Here is a 20,973-nt window from a genome sequence, read left to right as displayed (position 1 = left end):
AGCTCCAGAGGTATCTTCTTGCAGAGAGTCTCTTGCTACATGATAGAATCACTGCGTTACAATTCAGGACACAAGGAGCTGCGAAGGGAAGGATTTACAGTGAGGCATTACAACCACACAGCATATTTAATAATTCAGGTTATGGAGCTCTCAGTTAATTCCCCAAACTTCTTCACTGCTGTATATTCTGCCTACAAACGTACCCAGAGCAGATTAATTTTACACATCCCTGCCTTCAGGGGGTCCGGACTCATGACCCCACTTCTGGCTTGCGATGAACAAAGAGGAGAAGGTGGAGATGCAGGCAAGGAATTCTCCCTACTTGAGGAGCTCGTCATTGCTGGGTGAGAAAAACAACCCCAGCGCAGACCTGACCTTTCAGATAAAAGACCATTTGCTGCTGGTGAGATGGAGGGTGGCAAACATGTGGGAGCTCTCAGTGTGAGCTGGCTCCAATAAGTTCGAGCCCAAGGCTGGGGTCCTGTGCGAGGCTGAGCTGGGTGCCCAGTGCCCCCATCACACCCCACCACTAGGGTCCACATCCCATGTCCCACATGGGGAGATGCAGTCACAGATCAAAGACAAGCATAGAACCATAGAATCGCAGCCTGGTTTGGGTTGGAAGGGACCTTAAAGCTCCTCCTGTTCCAACCCCTACCATAGGCAGGGACACCTTCCACTAGAGCAGCTTGCTCCAAGCCCCTGTGTCCAACCTGGCCTTGGGATGGGGCAGCCACAGCTTCTCTGGGCAGGCTGTTCCTGTTCCAATAAAGAGCTTCTTCCTTAGATCCAACCTAAATCTCCCCTGTGTCTGTTTGAACCCATTCTCCCTTATCCTACCATTACAGTCCCTGTTAAAGAGTCCCTCTCCAGCATCCCTGTAGCCCCCTTCAGACCACTGGAAGCTGCTCTGAGGAGCAATGAGATTTTAACAGCCCTTGTGCTTCTCCCCCAGTACGGATGATGAGGCAGGGCTGGGTTTGCTCCTTGTTTTATTGAGAGGAAAGCCAGGAACTTGGGAATTCGTGTCTCCTCACTGTCAGCGAAGCAAGCGGCTCAGTTAATTATCTTAATGAAGCACATTCTCACTTCTGATGAATGGGAAAATCAGTCATTAAGCTTTATTAGGCTCCCCATTTGTCTCCACCGCCATCGAGTGACAACTTCACACACGAAGCTCAGCGCTCTTGCTGCAAAACGCGAGGGTTTTGTCTCTAAATGTATTATCTGACACTTCCTACCTAAACCCATTCTTCCCGAGCAAGCCTCTCCCGATGGATGCGCAATTTGTTAGGGCATTTCCTCCTTCCTCTTCACCTCAGGATAGGAAAGGAGTCAAATGGTAAACGCTGGCACCAAGGGACTTGACAACACTCACTGCTAAATTATTTGGCCATCCCTCCACCCCCGAGTTAGCCCAGAAGGAGCAATTCCCACAGCAAAGGGAGTCACAGAGATGAAAAATGCTGGAAGAGGACATAGATTTCATGAGTAAATCACTAACGTAAGACCAAGAGGAAAATGAACACAAGACTTTCCATCCATGAGACATTAGAGCTGGGATTTATGTTCCAGGATAAGGATTTTAGGGCCATTTGGTCCTCGTGTCACCAGGCAGTGCTGTGAGCCAGTCCCTGGCAAATGGATCCTTGCCTTATGGCTTCAGTTCTCCTTTTCAGGGTAAAACCCAATGTCATCCGTCTCTGAGATGGGGAACATGCATTATGTGACACCTAGACATCACTGCTTACAACAAATTCCATCTTCATAGAATCCCAGCTTGGTTTGGGTTGGAAGGGACCTTAAAGCTCATCCAGTTCCAACCCCTGCCACAGGCAGGGACCTTCCACTGGAGCAGCTTGCTCCAAGCCCCTGTGTCCAACCTGGCCTTGAACACTGCCAGGGATGGGGCAGCCACAGCTTCTCTGGGCACCCTGTGCCAGCGCCTCAGCACCCTCACAGGGAAGAGCTTCTGCCTAAGAGCTCAGCTCAGTCTGTGCCAGGAGTTAAAGGGGTGCTACAGGGAAGATGGAGGCTCCCTTTGGACAAGGAGTCCCATGGGGAAGCCTAGGGGCGATGGGCACAAGTTACTGCTGGGGAGATTCCCACTGGACACAAGAGGGAAATGTTTCCCAATGAGAACAAGCAGCCATTGGAATAATGTCCCCAGGGAAGCGGTGACTCCCCAGCATTGGACACTGTTAAGATGGGGCTGCAAAGGGTGCTGGGCATCCAGTCTGGGTCATGCTGTGCCTGGAAAGGTTGGAGCAGATGACCCTTGAGGTCCCTTCCAACCTGGGATTCAATGATTCAATCAGACATGATCAGGCAATCAAAGCACTTTGTGCTAAGATTCCTTTGGTTACACCCTCTGCACATCGAGGTCTTCCTTTGAACCAGATTTAGTCTGGTTTGCAGCCTGGGCCCCAGCTGACACATGGTTTGACACTGCCTAAGGGACATCACCAGTATGGCCACCACCGGTACAGACTTCTGGGTCCCATGAGACATTGGAGAATGTGTGACAGGCAACTGGAGTGAAGCTCTGGAAGGAATCTGGTCCCCACACGCCAAGCTCACTGCATAGACAGAAACAACCCAGTCAATGGGAGTCACCTTCAAAGGGCAGTTCAGTTCTGAAGTGAAACACTAGGAATACACACAGCCCAGGGTTACTACTAGTCAAGATGCTTCAAGTAGTAGATGTCACAAATAGGACTTGAGAGACAAAGGTGTTAGAGGGTTGCAGAGATTTCCTGGCTATAATTAACTGTTAAATCACTACTAGGACTCTTCAAGCCCAGACAAGAAATGCCCAGGGGGGCAAGGAGTGTGACAGGCATTTATAGACACTAAACCACAGATGCCCTGGGGAAGGTGGAGGGGCAGCAATCACACACTCCTTCTCATAACCCAAGCAAGCGGAGGCATCAGAAGAAGTAAGGGTGTTGTAGGTTCAAAGCAAGCTGCTTGCCTCAGTGCGTCCCTTGCAGCCAAGACGGTGGCATTTGGAAAGCATCCCCAGGGATAGAGCAACTCCTCCTCTTGCCCAGACACCCTTCCAGACAGGCTTTTAGGCAGCGAGGACCTTCAACCATGCAGCCATCCTTGTGTGCCCAGGAGGAAAACCAATATCCAGGCTCAATTTTCATGGCCTGGACACCCAGCTAAGAGTATGATGCCTGACACTGGACCATGCTCCCAACAAATGTGCCTATGGTGCTGTATGCCTGGGAACACTGGGAGGTCCCCACACCAGTTCTGAATGCATCATTAAGTCATGGAACCCCAGCCTGGTTTGGGTTGAAGGGACACCTTAAAGCTCATCCAGTTCCAGCCCCTGCCACGGGCAGGGACCCTTTCCACTGGAGCAGCTTGCTCCAAGCCCCTGTGTCCAACCTGGCCTTGAACACTGCCAGGGATGGGGCAGCCACAGCTTCTCTGGGCACCCTGGGCCAGCGCCTCAGCACCCTCACAGGGAAGAGCTTCTGCCTAAGAGCTCAGCTCAGTCTCCCCTCTGGCAGGTTAAAGCCATTCCCCTTGGCCTGGCCCTACAGGCCCTTGTCCCAAGCCCCTCTCCAGCTTTCCTGGAGCCCCTTTGGGCACTGGAAGGCTGATGCAGCCCAGATGAAGTGGTAACAGCACTGAACAAGGCACTTAAGCAATGCAGCTGTGACACCATTTCAGATCTTTAAGGTCCCTTCCAACCAAAACCATTCCATGATTCTATGATTTTCTGGGTGTCAAGAGTACAAATAAATCATAATTTGGTGAGAACTATTGCATCCATCTGGCTTGCTTTAGGTAAATGGTAAAACACTCTTAGTGAGAAGGAAGAAAGAAAATGCTTTTTAGCTAGGATACAAAGATTATAATCATTACAGGGGTTTGAGTGCATTGTGAGGAAGAGGCTGGTGCTTCATCCCTGCTTGGTATGCAGGGTGTTATCTCCAGCCAGCACGAAGGAGTTCATGCAAACAGCATTTCAGACGGATGCTTTTCTTTCTTTCCAGAATCTAGCATTAAAGCACATTTAGATGAGCTTCCAATACATCCTGCAAGACAATATCATCCCAAAATCCATTTAAAAGTCATTACAGGCACCATATTGTGCCATTCGAAAAGCTACAATGGAATGGGAATAAAACAGGATTAGCAAAATTAAACCTCCTTCACCCCAATAACTTGCAGCACTTGCTTGTGGCCATGAATACACAACGAAAAGACCAACAGGAATTCATTATAAACAGGCAAACACCAGTATTTCTCTATTGCACAGAGCTTCCCCTGCATCCTAATCCCCCCAACAGTGATGCTCACAACCTGCTGAGGCTCCAGCAAGGAGCTGAAGGAGGAGCTCCAGCAGGAATGCCATGGGAATAAGCTGTTAGCAAACAGTCTCGGGATACTTTCTGCCTGTAACCTGGTTACATTTTCATCTCTTTTCTCTTCCCTATGCAAGTGCATGGCATGCTCCCACTGCACTAGGAAATGACTTGATGAAGGGCAAACAGCAATACAAGAGAGGTCGGTGGTCGGGTGGCCACCATGCCATGAGCAGACCAACGTGCCACTCAAAGCACGTTTGCACAGGGGATCTCCAAGCAGCACAAGAAGGGAAATGAAAATGCTTGTGCTGGGATGAGCTTTAAGGTCCTTCCAACCCAAACCATTCCACGATTCTGTGATGCTCTTCCTCGAGGAGCACTCGGAGCACTCAATAGCCAGCACAGGCATCGCCACCACCTTCCATCCACTGCAGACTCAACTCAAAAGGAACATCTTACCCTGGTTATTGTTAGGTTACTTCATGCCATTGAAAACACCGTGACCACCTTGGCTGCTTCTCAAAGACATTCACATCTTCCAATCCTGGTGGGTACCAGTGAATTTGAACATATGAACAAGCTTTAACCCAAGTATTTCTATGCACACATTGGTGGATCTTGCATCTAAAACCCCCTTCCCACTCTGATATACAGAACTATAGGTGTTTCCCACTTCTACCACGTAGAGGGAAAGAAACATGACATTGAAGATGAAAAACTCCTAAAGGAATAAACCTGGCATGCAGGATTCAGCAAGTTTTTGCAGTTATTCTCCTTTTCCTTTCAGACTAAGCAAATAAAATCATCATAATAATAAAACATATTTAACTGGGTTCTTAGAACAGTGACACGGACAGATCAGAGAACCACGGAATGCTTTGGGTCGAAGTGAACTTAAAGCTCATATATTCCCAACCCCTGCCATGGGCAGGGACCCCTTCCACCAGAGCAGCTTGCTCCAAGCCCCTGTGTCCAACCTGGCCTTGAACACTGCCAGGGATGGGGCAGCCACAGCTTCTCTGGGCACCCTGTGCCAGCGCCTCAGCACCCTCACAGGGAAGAGCTTCTGCCTAAGAGCTCAGCTCAGTCTCCCCTCGGGCAGGTTCAAGCCATTCCCTTTGGCCTGGCCCTACAGGCCCTTGTCCCAATTCCTCTCCAGCTTTCCTGCAGCCCCTTCAGGCACTGGAGCTGCTCTCAGGTCTCCCCTTCAGGAGCCTTCTCTTCTCCAGGCTGCCCCAGCCCAGCTCTCTCAGCCTGGCTCCAGAGCAGAGCTGCTCCAGCCCTCGCAGCAGCTCCATGGCCTCCTCTGGCCTCGCTCCAACAGCTCCACGTCCCTCTTGTGTTCCTGCCCCAGAGCTGGATCAGGGCTGCAGGGGGGGTCTCCCCTTCACACAGCAGAGGGGCAGGATCCCCTCCCTGAGCTGCTGCTCACGCTCTGGGGGTGTAGCCCAGCACAGAGGGGGGTTCTGGGCTCAAGCCGGGTCATGGGGAGCTTCTCCTCACCCAACACCCCAAGTCCTTCTCCTCAGGGCTGCTCTCAATGTGTTCTCTGCAGCTGCAGCTGTGCCTGGGATTGCCCCGATGCAGGGGCAGGACCTCGCACTTCGCTTTGTTGAACCTCATGAGGTTGGTGCTTGCCACCTCTCACGTGGTCTCTCTGGATCCCTTCCATTCCCTCCAGCTATGTCCCTTCTTTCCCCCTCAAAGAGTAAGGAGGAGCCACAACACAAAGTGATTTCCCAGAACTAACACCTCCTTATTAATTCCCTCCTTTTTCAGCTAAGCCATGCCGAGAATGTGAGTGAACAAATCTCATCTGAAGGAAGACGTTTGACTTTTACAGACCTTGGTCAAGAACCAAGTCAAAGCTGACACAATCATAGTTCTGCTTTCATTAATACAATAAAACACCCTTTAAAACCAAATCAATTCAAAGAGGGAAAGCAATGAAAAGCCAAACTCCACAAGAAATCTGAGGTTTCCATTAGCAGTGAATTATTAATGGCTCCTCTTGTTTGTACCATATCAGATTCACTTTTACCTCTTCCACTCTGCTCCAGCTTTACCTTGATGTTTATAGCGATCGATCCAGGGCATCATTCCAGAGCCTGATTATTGCTTTTTTCTCCTGCAGTTCTCTTAGGTTTTCACTTTCAAAGGCAATTTCAGCTCTTTTCCAGCCTTGTTTTACCTAAATCACTGCAAACTCTGTACCACAAACTCCAGCTCCCCAGGACCTGCAGCACTCCATAAACTCACACAGCCGGAGCAGAAGGGTCACCCTGGTCCTCAAACCATCCTGCAGATGCACCTATTCATACTCATATATTGACATCCCCATTTACACAGCCCCCATGCAGTGGAACCTAACAGCAAAAGTCAGGCAAGGAGCTTTGCTTCTATCCTAAGACAACATCAGCTGTTTCAGACAGGGTTTCTATTTCTACACTTGATTTCAGGCTTGTTCTCCAGCTCCCAGTCATGGCCTGGAGCCCTGTTTTGTTTTCCTGGGAGCATTCCCAGTGGCAATGAAGCTGTGCAGAGAAGCAGCAGTTTGGGAATGCTTTAGCAGTCGATGTTACTGCACGCAGGCGTGTCTGCACTGATGTGAACCAGATGTGGGATGCACGTCTGCATCCGTCTGTGCCTGCCCCATCCCCGGCAGGTTGGACACAGGGGCTTGGAGCAAGATGCTCTAGTGGAAGGGGTCCCTGCCCGTGGCAGGGGTTGGAGCTGGAGGAGCTTTAAGGTCCCTTGAACCCAAACCACTCTGGGATCCCATGGCTGTAATGCAGCTGGTGATGAACACAACATCATTTGTGTACAGTCTTTCATGAGGCTCTGAACGTGACTTAATGGCATTACTCATGACTTACGCTGATGTTGTGTTATCTTCATAGATGCCCTGTGTCACGCAGCAGTGGAAGGCGTTTGTATGTGGCAAACACATACAAAGACACATAGCCAGGGCTTCAGCAATGAGCTGCTGTCCCCTGCTGTCCCCTCCGCCAGGGATGTCACCAGTGAGGATTACATCAACAGGAGAGAGGAGACAGGAATGGCAAGATCCTAGAATGATGGAATGGTTGGGGTTGGAAGGGATCTTAGAGCTCCTCCAGCTCCAATATCCTAACATGGGCAGGGGCACCTTCTACTAGAGCAGCTTGCTCCATGCTCTGCCCAGCCTGGCCTTGATGACCACCAGTGGTACAGTGCTCACCAGATGAAACTCAAGCTGTTCAGCTGAAGCTGACCCTGATGGAAGGAAAGAATTAAACCAACTGGAAATGCCATAGAGAACGGGATTCCAGACCAGCACTTGACATACCCAATGTCAAAGACCAGCAAAAGGAAAACACAAATGAGCTGCATCATTTACAGTCCTATAGCATCTCCCTCGAAACGCAGGCTGTAGCACCCATCTATTCACTGAGGAGACACAGGAGGCCAACTGGGAACACCTAGCCAAGCCCTTAAGGAGCCACATTCCCATCACCTATTGCCTATTGTACGATAAATAACTAAATAACCCCACATCTTTCACTGGAGAGAAGTTATCCATCTATAACAGGAACCAGCCCTCGCGTCCTCACTGTATGACAAATTAAGTGGGTAATTTATAAGCACGAAGCAGCTCTTGAATGTGCTGATCTCAGCCCGTCCAACACCAAATGCTGAGGCAGGCAAAATCTCGACCTTTCTTTTGCTGATGTTTATGATTTACTTAAAAACCAGATGATCCAAAAGGTAATGACGGATGATCACAGAATCATAGAATCACAGAATGGTTTGGGTTGGAAAGGACCTTAAGACCATCCAGTTCCACCCCCCCTGCCATGGGCAGGGACACCTCACACTAAACCATGGCACCCAAGGCTTCGCCCAGCCTGGCCTTGAACACTGCCAGGGATGGAGCATTCACAACCTCCCTGGGTAACCCATCCTAGTGCCTCAGCACCCTCACAGGAAAGAACTTCTTCCTTACATCCAACCTGAACTTCCCCTGTTTCAGTCTGAACCCATCACCCCTTGTCCTATCACTCCAGTCCCTAATGAAGAGCTCCTCTCCAGCATCCCTGTAGCCCCCTTCACACACTGGAAGCTGCTCTGAGGTCTCCACGCAGCTTCTCTTCTCCAGGCTCAACAGCCCCAGTGTTCTCAGCCTGGCTCCATACAGGAGCTGCTCCAGCCCCTGCTCATCCTCGTGGCCTCCTCTGGACTTGTTCCAACAGCTCCATGTCCTTTTTATGTTGAGGACACCAGAACTGCACACAATGCTCCAGGTGAGGTCTCACAAGAGCAGAGCAGAGGGGCAGGATCACCTCCTTCGCCCTGCTGGTCACGCTCCTTTGGATGCAGCCCAGGATACGGTTGCTTTCTGGGCTGCGAGCGCACACTGAAGCCGGCTCATGTTCATTTTCTCATGGACCATATGATGCCAAACAGCACGTTACAAAACAGGGAAGGAAATCCTTATCCTAGCCTGAGAAAGGCAGAGACAGGCAAGGAGGACAAGAAGCACCTGGAGCCTGAATATGGCATATATTAAACATATCTATATATTGTATTATTTGAATTGGGCAGAGCTTATAGAAACACCTTTATGGGCCTCAGAACATGAGAAACGAGTTCAGCAATGAGAAAACCTGATGGCAGCACAGCTGACTTTCTATGGGCCTACTTCCAGAGCAAGAAATATCTGTATACAGATGGATCCTGGGCTTTGTAGCTTTAAGACTGATGGGTTCCACCAGCAGGGAAGCAATACATTGAGGTATTCTTTATGTATGTAACAGACCTGTCCCTGTGTGTCCAAACCCATTCTCAGCTCTCAAACGTATTCCTTGGTATATTCCTATTAACTTCTTCAACATGAGGCCTTGCTGACTCTCGCTTTTGAAATGAACCTGCTGTAACTTCAGGGCTCTGGTTCTCTCCAACTGAGCACATCCTGCTCCAGCTGATTATCCCAATGCTTTCATCTTCCCAATCCCACTTCCCTGTATTTGACTGAAACTACAGGACACAGTTTGAAGACTCCTCTCTGCTCCTTTCGCTCCACAAATGATGTGCTGGGAGATTCAGGTTGGCCATTAAGAAAAGCCTTTTGGTTACGGGGGTGCTGTGCCACTGGAGCAGGGTGACCAAAGATCTGCTGCAGTTTTCATGGCCAGGTTGGACAGGGCTTTCACCAGCACCAGCCTGCGTCAATTATGACCCTGAATAAACCAGTAACCATAGAATCCCAGCCTGGTTTGGGATGGAAGGGACCTTAAAGCTCCTCCAGCTCCAACCCCTGCCATGGGCAGGTACACCTTCCACTAGAGCAGCTTGCTCCAAGCTCATTCTTATCCCTACAGGCCCTTGTCCAAAGCCCCTCTCCAGCTTTCCTGCAGCCCCTTTAGGCACTGGAGCTGCTCTCAGGTCTCCCCTTCATGCAGCAGAGGGGCAGGATCCCCTCCCTGAGCTGCTGCTCACGCTCTGGGGGTGCAGCCCAGCACACGGGGGGGGTTCTGGGCTCAAGCACACACTGAAGCCGGGTCATGGGGAGCTTCTCCTCACCCAACACCCCAAGTCCTTCTCCTCAGGGCTGCTCCATCCAGTCTCCCCCAGCCTGTGTCTGTGCTCGATTCCTGAGGTCCCTTCCATCCTGCGTTCTATGACACCATTACACCAAGTTGAAGATGTGAACAGTGCATCCGAATCATGGCGCTGCACAAGCTCCTGTTTTCATTTCATTTTCTTTTCCAGTGGGTCAAACGAAACTGCATCAACCAATTCCTAACAGAAGAAACTCTCAACAGCAGAAAAGGCCCCGTTACCCTCAAAGCCAGGCTTTCATTTATGCGTTGCTCCATAATTTCCAACCGCCACCACTAATGACCCTCCTTCTCTGTTTGCAATTAGAACCCTCACTATGGGAGAATCAGCTGCCAACCATATCCCGAATATTGGAAACATCACTCCTTCCCACGCACTGCAACGGGAGGAAGAGCTAAATCTGTTTCAGAGTGGGTTAGGCCTTATAAAGGCAACACACCACAAATACAGTACTGCTGGAATTCAAATCAGATGAGGGCAGAGATGTGATTTTACTTACACATGGGTCAGAAGCCTCTTGGCTCAGTTTGGTCAAACCCATCACACTGCAGGTTTTGAGTGTGATTTATGACTTCCAGTCATGGTTGGTCCTCTGACCACCCCCTTCCAGCTCCTGCAGGCTTTCTTCTGTGGTCCAGACTGGAAACCCAGTGCTGGGTTCAGGAGCAGGAGGATGATGGAGCCATCCTCCGCCCCAGCCCCATTCTCCTGGCAGGCAGCAGAGCAAATCCCTCCCTGCCATCTCTTTTCCCTTACTCACGTTGTTGATGCAGGAACAAAGATGGGATATAGACACTGGGGAAATGAGTGCAAATGGAGGGGATGAATCCTCTCCAATAGGCCCTTCCTCCTTAAGTATTTTGCAATCTCTGTTGTAAAACAAAGCTGCACCGGGGAAGACGAAGGAGAGCGCAGGCTGAAGCTGTGAGCAGAAAGGGAGCTTTGGCAAGAGGTCTGTTTATCATCCCCTTTTTGTAGTTTCATGTTGGCAAGAGGAACTGCATTAAGAGCCCAGGAGACTGAAAGTGTTTCCTACCCACAGGACAGGCACACACCGGAATTGTTCACTCTGCTTGGAAATCAATCACTCTACATGGAACTGCAGACCCCAGTTTTATAGAATCCCAGCCTGGTTTGGGTTGGACGGGACCTCAAAACTCCTCCAGCTCCCACCCCTGCCAGGGGCAGGGACCCCTTCCACTAGAGCAGCTTGCTCCAAGCCCCCGTGTCCAACCTGGCCTTGAGCACTGCCAGGGATGGGGCAGCCACAGCTTCTCTGGGCACCCTGTGGAGCCAACCTCCAGCATCCTCCCTCCCTGTCATGGAGGTACCACCTCTATCCCCATCATCCCTCCCTCTGCACATATTCCCTACTGTTTTAGTACGTATCCAATTCTCATCATATCTAAGCTCTTTACTACTCAATATTTCTTCTATGCACTCTGAGCCTCTACAGCTTGATGCTGCAAAAATACATGGTAAAATGACCTATAACAGCGTAAGAGAAAGGAAGTTTGCATCAGATGGCCATGATCAACCACTTGACATCTTTAAATGAAGGCTACATGGTTATAAAGCTGTAGTAGGTCTCAAACACAAGTCATACATTCAAAACAGCACTTACCCAAGGCTAGCGGCAGCCTCTACACAAGAAACTGGAGACTAAGACTGCAGATGCATGCTACTACCCTATAATGCCTGCAATATCCATTCAATTTGTGTATTTGTTTCATAATCACTGCAAAAGCCAGGAATTCTTGTCCAGCCTGCCATTCCCAAGGATTCTGCAGCGCTTTCATTCACCTACACAGTCAGGTTTCCAGTGAATATCCCCAGCCCAGGAGGCCAGACCCAGCAATGCTTTTGCAACACACACACAAAGCAAAGGGCTGAATGGCCACAGCAAGTCAACAATCCATGCTTTGAGTGGATTTCTGGACTCTCCTTCCCAAACTAAAGAGTGGGAAGAGATTCAATGGAGTCTGAAGGAGTTTACAGCTTGCAGTTTGTAGCAACAGGAGAGAACTGCTAAATTCTAAGCCTATGACTTAGACCAGTCAGACCCAGCTTCCCTTTCTTGTTTCCCATCCATGGGGATAAGGCCAGTTTGGGGGTTGAATGGCACTCAAAGCAGAGAGTTATTCACTCCTTCCTTCAAATAACAGCATATGGTGACATTAAAAACCACCTAAAAAAGGTCTTTGGGAAATGTCTAAAAGGCAAAACTGACTCTGATGCAGCTCAGCAAATATGGGTCTTCATACATGAACGTTTCTATTCACTTCAAATTGATTTCTCCCACTGTAAGGTCAAGGATACGTGGGGCTACGTGAACAACCAGAGCTCCTGCATCTGTGCACAGGAAAAACACCAGTCCTTGCTTAAAACAGTCATCATTTGGTAAGGAAATCCAATACAAGATGATGCTCCCAGTGGCTAAGAGCGAAGCTGGGTTTCCAACCACAATGACCAGTATCTATGATAAAAGCAATAGCAAATAAGTGAACATGTGTAGATGAGGCCCTCAGTGCCATGGGTCAGTGGTGGCCTTGGCAGTGCTGGGCAATGGTTGGACTGGATGAGTTTAAGGGTCTTTTCCAACCTGGTTGATTCCATGATTCCATGTTCACCTGTCAAAGGATATTGTGCAGTGTTGAAACTCAAGAGAGCATCCAGCAGTGATAGGATTAGTTTAATTCACTATCAGTCATATCTGCTTTGGCTTGAAGGACACTGGAGCCTCCACACCAAGAGCCACGACACCTTCAACACAGCAGGATAAGAATCCTCTTTTCTACCAGTCCGTGTCCCTTCGATGCTACAACTCCACTGCCGACACAAGAAAAATGTCTTAAAGTTTCCATTTCCCACAAAATGCTTTCATTTCAGGTTAATTCCTATTATAAAGAACCAATTCTGAAGTTCAAAGGAAGCAGGGAACTTCTGGTTGTTAAATATCACCTGCAGACAAGAGGTAAGCCCAGATTTTACACTCGTTCCATCGCAACTCAAACATGAGTCTACAAAGCCTGTTCAACGATCAGCCTGCCTCAGCTTTCTGCATGTGCAAGACCATTTCAGTAGTATTTTAAGCACAAACACAAAAGTTGCACTGAAGACAGAACATGTATGTTCAGGCAATGGCCTTCTCCAAATTAAACTCTACCATCTACCTGCATCTTTGCACCATAAATAATGCAACAGAAGGCACCAAAACATGCACTTGCTGCTGCCTTGTGCCGAAGCCGACAGCAAACCAAGAGCTTGTGCATGTTCAAACAGACAATGAGGGAGGTATCAGAGAGCAGCTCATGGAGGGGATCCTGCCCCTCTGCTGTGTGAAGGGGAGACCCCCCTGCAGCCCTGATCCAGCTCTGGGGCAGCAGCACAAGAGGGACGTGGAGCTGTTGGAGCGAGGCCAGAGGAGGCCATGGAGCTGCTGCGAGGGCTGGAGCAGCTCTGCTCTGGAGCCAGGCTGAGAGAGCTGGGCTGGGGCAGCCTGGAGAAGAGAAGGCTCCTGAAGGGGAGACCTGAGAGCAGCTCCAGTGCCTGAAGGGGCTGCAGGAAAGCTGGAGAGGGGCTTGGGACAAGGGCCTGTAGGGACAGGCCAAGGGGAATGGCTTTAACCTGCCCGAGGGGAGACTGAGCTGAGCTCTTAGGCAGAAGCTCTTCCCTGGGAGGGTGCTGAGGCGCTGGCACAGGGTGCCCAGAGAAGCTGTGGCTGCCCCATCCCTGGCAGTGCTCAAGGCCAGGTTGGACACAGGGGCTTGGAGCAAGCTGCTCCAGTGGAAGGGGTCCCTGCCCATGGAAGGGGCTGGAATTGAAGGAGCTTTAAGATCCCCTCCAACCCAAACCAGGCTGGGATTCTATGATTACCCATGACCAATAATTTAATTGTTCTTAGATTTCAGTGCTATTTCACAACACACTTAGGTGTAGGCACCCCTAAACCTGGGTTTAGGCACAAAGAGGTGTCTGAAGCCTCACAGCTTTACCTTCTAAACTCTACAGAACAAAGTCTTTTGTACGTTCCACAAAGACCCCAGCATCCATTAGACAGTAATTACAGGATTTACAGATGCACACCCCTTATTTATGCATTTGGAAAAAGCAAAAGGAAGAAAATTAGGCCTTTGATTTGCAACCAATTTGTGCCACGTTTATTTTCATGCTGGTAAGCATCATCTCTGCACATAATAACCCTCCTGCCATCATTTCTTCATAACAATTCAATTCACTTCTTAAATTAGCTCCATCAATCATACAACAGGTACACACCACCTCCTCAAGAGATTCCCTTTCTCCCAATCTTTGCTCTGCTCTGACAATGCCCAAATTGATGTTACCTGTGATGACAAACACAGCCTGGCAGGGGCCTCACCTTGGTCAGATGCACTCGAATGAATTCCTAACTCTGGTTTTACATGCCTGGAAAGAAACTCATTCCCAGCGTGCTGTAAAATATTGGGTAGAAACACCAAAAGGAGGATGGAGCCAGGAGGGGCTGGGCTCTGCTCCCAAGGAACAAGGGATGGGACAAGAGGAACCGGCCTCAAGCTGCACCAGGGCAGGTTTAGATGGAGCTGAGGAACAATTCCTGCCCCAGAGGATGCTCAGGCATTGGAACAGGCTGCCCAGGGCAGGGCTGCAGTCACTGTCCCTGCAAGGGTTCACACCCCATGGAGACGAGGCCTCAGTGCCATGGGGCAGTGGTGGCCTTGGCACTGATGGGGTAAAGGCTGGACCGGATGAGCTTAAAGGGCTTTTCCAACCTGGTTGATTCCATGATTCTATGAAACAGAGTTTCTGGTTTCCACTGAATGATTAATTCAGTTGTAAGAGATGATTCCAACATGGAATAACGAAGCCTGAGATCTGGAAAGAGTTAAATACACAGTTAGGGCTGTAAATCCCTACAGCCCTTCAGGCTGCATGTGCATCCTCTGGAAGAGCAGTGCTAAGACACCCGACAATGTGACGGGCACAGAAAACAGAGGGAGAGCACAGGGCAGGACCCAAGTGATCTTCACATCAATTGCCAGGCAACACGAGGGAGAAAAACGCCCTTGGTGGAAAGAAGAGGGCAAATTGTGACAGTAATCATGACCTCCATGACCAGGAGAGCCTGGGAACATACATTTGATACAGACAGAGCGTTTGTTCAAGGTACCCCCTTCTTTCTTTCATCCCCTCCCCAAAAGACTTCTTTCAAATAGTCTGGTTATTCCTTTTCAATTCATGATACACGTTAAATCTTGTTATTAGATATTCATGTTCTATTTCAATTTCTTTATGTATATGAATGCGCTTAGACAGAATGGTGCATGTCCTTGCTCACTGCAAGGGGGGATGGACTAGATGACCTTTAAAGGTCCCTTCCAACCCCAACCATTCTATGATTCTGTGTGTTTAGAAGTGAGAGCGCAGTGAATGATACCCCATAAAGCATCTCAAGATACACTTCCATGTGTTACCAGGGCTGGGATATCCTCACCAGCATCCTTCAGCGTGCACAACGCTCCTAATCCAATCCCAGAGGAAGACCCACGACGCATAGAGAGGAAGATGCGCTTCACACTTCCCTGTTTTCTCCAGGAATAATAACCCCACAGAGTGTAGATTGAGATAGCAGCACGACAGCATCGGACCCTTCCTCCTAATGTGGCTGAAGTCTACGGCAATGGAATTAGAAAGCTTGCTAGGAGGGGCATTTTCATTTCCCCCTTAGGCAAGCTGTTTGCCACAGGCAAGCAATTAAGGGAATGTACCTTCAGGGTTTGAAGCCCTGAGCAGGGGAAGCCCAGGTTTCCCCCAGGTAGCAGCATCTGGTTTCACATGAACACAAAACAACACTGAGCACATACAAAACCCCGCGTTCTTCAGGCTGATGGATGAGTTGGGCCTTTCTCCTCCCTTGGCAAAGCTGCTGTTGATGCTCACTGCTCTCACATCTTTGTTCAGAGCAGCCTAAATGGAAAGCAGCCATAGACAGATGAAGCATCTGCCTGCACCTCTCCTGGCTTTTCATCTGATGCAAAATACTTGTTCAAGGCTGAAAGAGGAAGAAAGGCAGGATACCGAGGAAGAAGAATGACATTTAGAAGGATGTGATTCCACAGAGAGGGGTGAAACCACCAAGCATTCCATAAGAGAACACAAAACCTTGGCAGAGGCACAACATCTGTAAGGCAGCCTTGTAGAAGGACCAGAGCTGAACACGAGGGGGCCAAGGTCACCACATTCTGCTCCCCCAAATCCCTTCCAGCAGCACCCGCTCCATAGCTACGCTCCCGAGCTCTTGCTATCGCTGACCCAGGACTTGTAATCTCCTTGTGCTGGCGAGTGTTTGATACCAGTGCTAATCCTCCCGATTTGCAATTCAGTGCTGCCATCTGATCATGAAACTCTTCTGCAGGCACTGAAGGGGGAAAGCAGAAAGCCAACCGTGAGAGAGAACTGCTAAGCCTGTGCTGCCAGCACATTGGGAAGGAAGAGGCAAGGAAAAGCACATATCGGTGCCTGTATCATCCTCCAAATCTGAGCTGACATCACCGACATCCTGTGCCCCAACGTCCCTCTGCATCATCTTGTGTCCAGCCTGCTCGTGTCCATCTCATGGCTATTGAATCCAGGTTGTTCAGCTTGGAGAAGAGAAGGCTCCTGAAGGGGAGACCTGAGAGCAGCTCCAGTGCCTGAAGGGGATGCAGGAAACCCAGAGAGGGGCTTGGGACAAGGGCCTGTAGGGACAGGCCAAGGGAAATGGCTTTAACCTGCCCGAGGGGAGACTGAGCTGAGCTCTTAGGCAGAAGCTCTTCCCTGGGAGGGTGCTGAGGCGCTGGCACAGGGTGCCCAGAGAAGCTGTGGCTGCCCCATCCCTGGCAGTGTTCAAGGCCAGGTTGGACACAGGGGCTTGGAGCAAGCTGCTCCAGTGGAAGGGGTCCCTGCCTGTGACAGGGGTGGGAGCCGGAGGAGCTTTAAGTTCGCTTCAACACAAACCAGTCTGGGATTTGATGATTCCATGATCAATAGGAAAGCCATTCAAACTGCAGAGTGCTCCTTGAGGAATGCAAGAGGATCGGATTAGAAATGAAGAGGGAAATTACAGAGGCGGAGGGAAGTGCTATGAAATGCATAAGCAGGCAGAGCATCTCCAAGTCCAAAGCCAGGCACAGAGGAGGCTGAGTCACAGCAGCTATATTTGGTACAAATCCAGAAGAACCATTCCTAAAATAGGTTAACAACATACATAGAAGGAGAAAAAGGAAATTCCATCATGAATATAGAGAGAAAAACTTCACCTCCGAGAGGTTAACACGCTACGGAGAGCTCTGGGGTCACCAGCATCCAAAGCTGATGAAACACCGGTGGAGCTGAAGAGGGTCTTTGTTAAACATAATCCTGGAATTACAAAAGAACCACATAAAACCACAACTCCATTTCCAGTCTTGTAATCCAGTCTTAACACTTGCTTTCAATAGGAAAAACCTCCTGGTTTGGGGGTTTTTTAAGGCTGTTCAGTGGTTTTCAAACAGCAGCAGCACAAACTCAGGTGTTCAAACCTTCCCAGGGGTAACGATACCATGGAAGGACGTGCAGCCCAGGAAAGGTTTGGGAATTCTCAGTATTCCCCCAAAGATGGGGCTCACAGCTGCTGAGTGTGGCCTTTGGAGCTAGCAGGAGCTGCTGTGGAACAGCCCACCAGCCCAGAGAGTTGCCTGCACGCATCCTTCACCGTCTGTTCTCCGTTCGCATCATGCTTCGCATCCTGCACGCCTTTGGCAGATCACTGTTAGCTGCCTGCTCATTGAGGCCACACGTCCCTTCTGCCTCAGCAGCAGGCTCTCTGCAGTTACACATCTTACTCTGGGGCAGGTTTGTTAAGCTGAGGTCTACAACCATGTCCCACATCCCACGGGAGGGCTGGAAGTTGAGCTGCAGGTCAGGTGGGTTTAGCTCCCTCCCCATCACCTCACCATGAGGTGATCTGCTGCTCCATGCCCTATATAGCCTACATATATCCCTGACATAGAATCATGGAATGGTTTGGGTTGAAGGGACCTTAAAGCTCCTCCAGTTCCAACCCCTGCCATGGGCAGGGACCCCTTCCACTAGAGCAGCTTGCTCCAAGCCCTGTGTCCAACCTGGCCTTGAACACGGCCAGGGAGGAAGCTTGGAGGCTTCACATGCGCCTGTGTCATTTCCTGACAGACCCATCACCAATCACTCCCAAGACACCAGCCACCAGAGGTTTTGGTTAATCCAAAGGTGCTCCATACCATTAAACTAACCCCAGTTCCTGACCTGCGTCAGGAATCCTTTATGGGGGAAAACATGCAATAAATATACGGTTTCAGGGAAGCACATGCTCTAGCTTCCTTGGATGCTACAAGGTGCAGGAGACATCACTGCATGAAGCCCCTCAGCCTGGTTGAGAGGAAGCCAGGCCAGATGTGCTGAGAAGGGCCTTCAAGTTTCTAAGACCCTATTAAACCTATTCCATGGAGAAGCCAAGGAAATCGTCCCCACAAGGGAATGCAACTGCCTGAGCCCCTGCAGATCACCCACACTCACCACCAGAGACCATCAGGGCTTGCTCTGCTCCCTATGTTGCAAACAAGCTGAAGATGAATCCTTATGGATCCATTGACTTCCAGAACAAAGGATCATTTTTCCAGCTCCAGTCTTCCATATCATTTGGCTGGCTGGATCAGCAGCACTGTGCCAAGAGCAGATAATTCACCCACAGATACTACAAAGACATTTCTAGGCTTGGATTTAGCAGGAGGACAACAAGAAGCACGAGTTCTTCACTCCAGATCGCCCTGAAATACATCGTATCCCATAACCAGGGTGGCTTTTAATCAGTCTCCCAAAATAAACCACCCCACAAGGCATAGCCAAGTTCTTGCCATTTCCTTTGGAGACCTTCCCTATGAGCTTATGGATGCTTTTAATTTGGCTCCACTGCTGTGAACAACCACTTCTTCCTTGCCAATCTGTGGCCTTGCACTGATTAGAATCATAGAATAGTTTGGGTTGGAAAGGGCCTTAAGATCACCCAGTTCCAACCCCCTGCCATGGGCAGGGACATCTCACACTAAACCATGGCACCCAAGGCTCTGTCCAACCTGGCCTTGAACACTGCCAGGGATGGAGCATTCACAACTTCCCTGGGCAACCCATCCCAGTGCCTCAGCACCCTCACAGGAAAGAACTTCTTCCTTATCTCCAACCTGAACTTCCCCTGTTTCAGTTTGACCCCATCACCCCTTGTCCTATCACTCCAGTCCCTGATGAAGAGTCCCTCTCCAGCATCCTTGCAGCCCCCTTCACACACTGGAAGCTGCTCTGAGGTCTCCACACAGCTTCTCTTCTCCAGGCTCAACAGCCCCAATGTTCTCAGCCTGGCTCCATACAGGAGCGGCTCCAGCCCCTGCTCATCCTCGTGGCCTCCTCTGGACTTGCTCCAACAGCTCCATGTCCTTTTTATGTTGAGGACACCAGAACTGCACCCAGTGCTGCAAGTGGGGTCTCACCAGAGCAGAGTAGATCCTTCAATGAAGCATGAACACAAAACCCCCCAGAGTCAAGTTTGCATCAGCAGAATGCTCTCCATCCCAGCACTGGAGCTCTGGGACAGCTGTCACACACCAACCACCCACCTGCTTTATGGGAGACAGGAGCTGAGACTAAACCAAGTCAGCTCTGGGGAGCACAACTGATGCTCGTCATCGTGCACTGGTACCCTGGTAGCATCACAGTGAGGAGGCACGTCCAAGGAGCAAAGGCAGCAGTCAGGAAGCTCTACCTGGCCAGCAGGGCAGCAGGATGAAGCCAAATGGCGAAGGAGGAGGAGGAAAAGAGCAACTGGAGGTGGGCAATGGCCTTTCCTCCAGAATGAGAAACACAGAGGGCAAAGACAGGCTGCAAAGGGCTTATGTGTGAGAAGCTTGTGGAGGGCAGGCAGCAGGGAGATGGCAATGGAGCAATGACTTGGACAAAGAACAACCAAAGAATGATTTCTGTGGTGCAAAGGGTAGATAGAACCTTACAGAGTCCTCGGAAGAGGCCAACAGGAAAGGTGGAGAGGGGCTTTGGTCAAGGGCCTGTAGGGCCAGGCCAAGGGGAATGGCTTTAACCTGCCCGAGGGGAGACTAACCCTAACCCTAACCTCTTTCCAAAGCAGAGATTGAATCAAAGAGTATTTGTGGCGCAGTTTACAACCCAAGTTCCTCAGACAATAGAGGAGGGCATTCACTAAAACACAGAATCACAGAACCACAGAATGGTTTGGGCTGGAAGGGACTTTAAAGATCATCCAGTTCCAAGCCTCTGCAATGGAGGGGGACAGGAAACACAATATCCCAAGGGATCTTTTCCATGCTACTGAGCTCTCCCCCAGCAAGGCACGGATGAGGTACTCAATACCTCCACCTAAAGAAGCCTTCAGAAGCACAAGATGTCACTGTAGGAAGCACAGCAGCAGGAACCCACCTTGAGGACAACACACCAGCCTCGTTCTACCTGCTACCTCCTTCACCAAGCAACGGGAGACACCCCTCAGAACCAGTAGCAGCTTCTGCTGTGGTTCTCCCCCAGGCTTCCTGTGGAATCAGGATTGCTTTCAGCACGTTGCTTACAACATGTGGAGCTGCGTGAGCAATAGGGAGCCTTGTTCAGAGGTCAGTCAACAAGTTCTATTGATCGCCTCTTCCAGCACCCAAAGCTCCACTAAACACTGCATAATACAGCTAAAAATAGCCCTGGACTTTGTTCCCAGATGAAGGAAAGCACAAACACTGCGCAGCAAGGAGCAACAGCCCCAGGGCCAGGTTGTCCCCCATGGAGCAGATGAGTGACCCTGCTGCCACCAGCTTCACCCTCTCCTTCCCTCCACTGCTCCAAGGCAGGAAATGCAATGAGCTTTTGTTCCCCCTCCTCATCTGCAGTAAGAGCAGAGCCTGCCAAGAGCCTGTCTCTAGACAGAAAGTTGCAGACAGATGTGAGGCTGCTCTCTGCTTATGCTCAAACCACTCACGCTGCG

The 20,973-nt window shown here is 50.0% G+C and overlaps 1 protein-coding gene across 6 annotated transcripts in view; it reads right to left on the bottom strand.

Annotated features, from left to right (window-relative positions):
* The window catches only part of FAM168A (family with sequence similarity 168 member A), a 179,659-nt gene that overhangs the window by 93,486 nt on the left and 65,200 nt on the right, over positions 1-20,973 (bottom strand). The gene's annotated exons all lie outside the window — the stretch shown is intronic.

This window comes from Pezoporus occidentalis, unplaced genomic scaffold (assembly GCF_034315485.1).
Source record: "Pezoporus occidentalis ecotype Australia unplaced genomic scaffold, CSIRO_AGI_Poc_V1 ctg6, whole genome shotgun sequence".
Classification (NCBI taxonomy): Eukaryota; Metazoa; Chordata; class Aves; order Psittaciformes; family Psittacidae; genus Pezoporus; species Pezoporus occidentalis.
The sequence above is the reverse complement of the archived record's forward strand: the minus strand, read 5'-3'. Positions and strand labels throughout refer to the sequence as shown.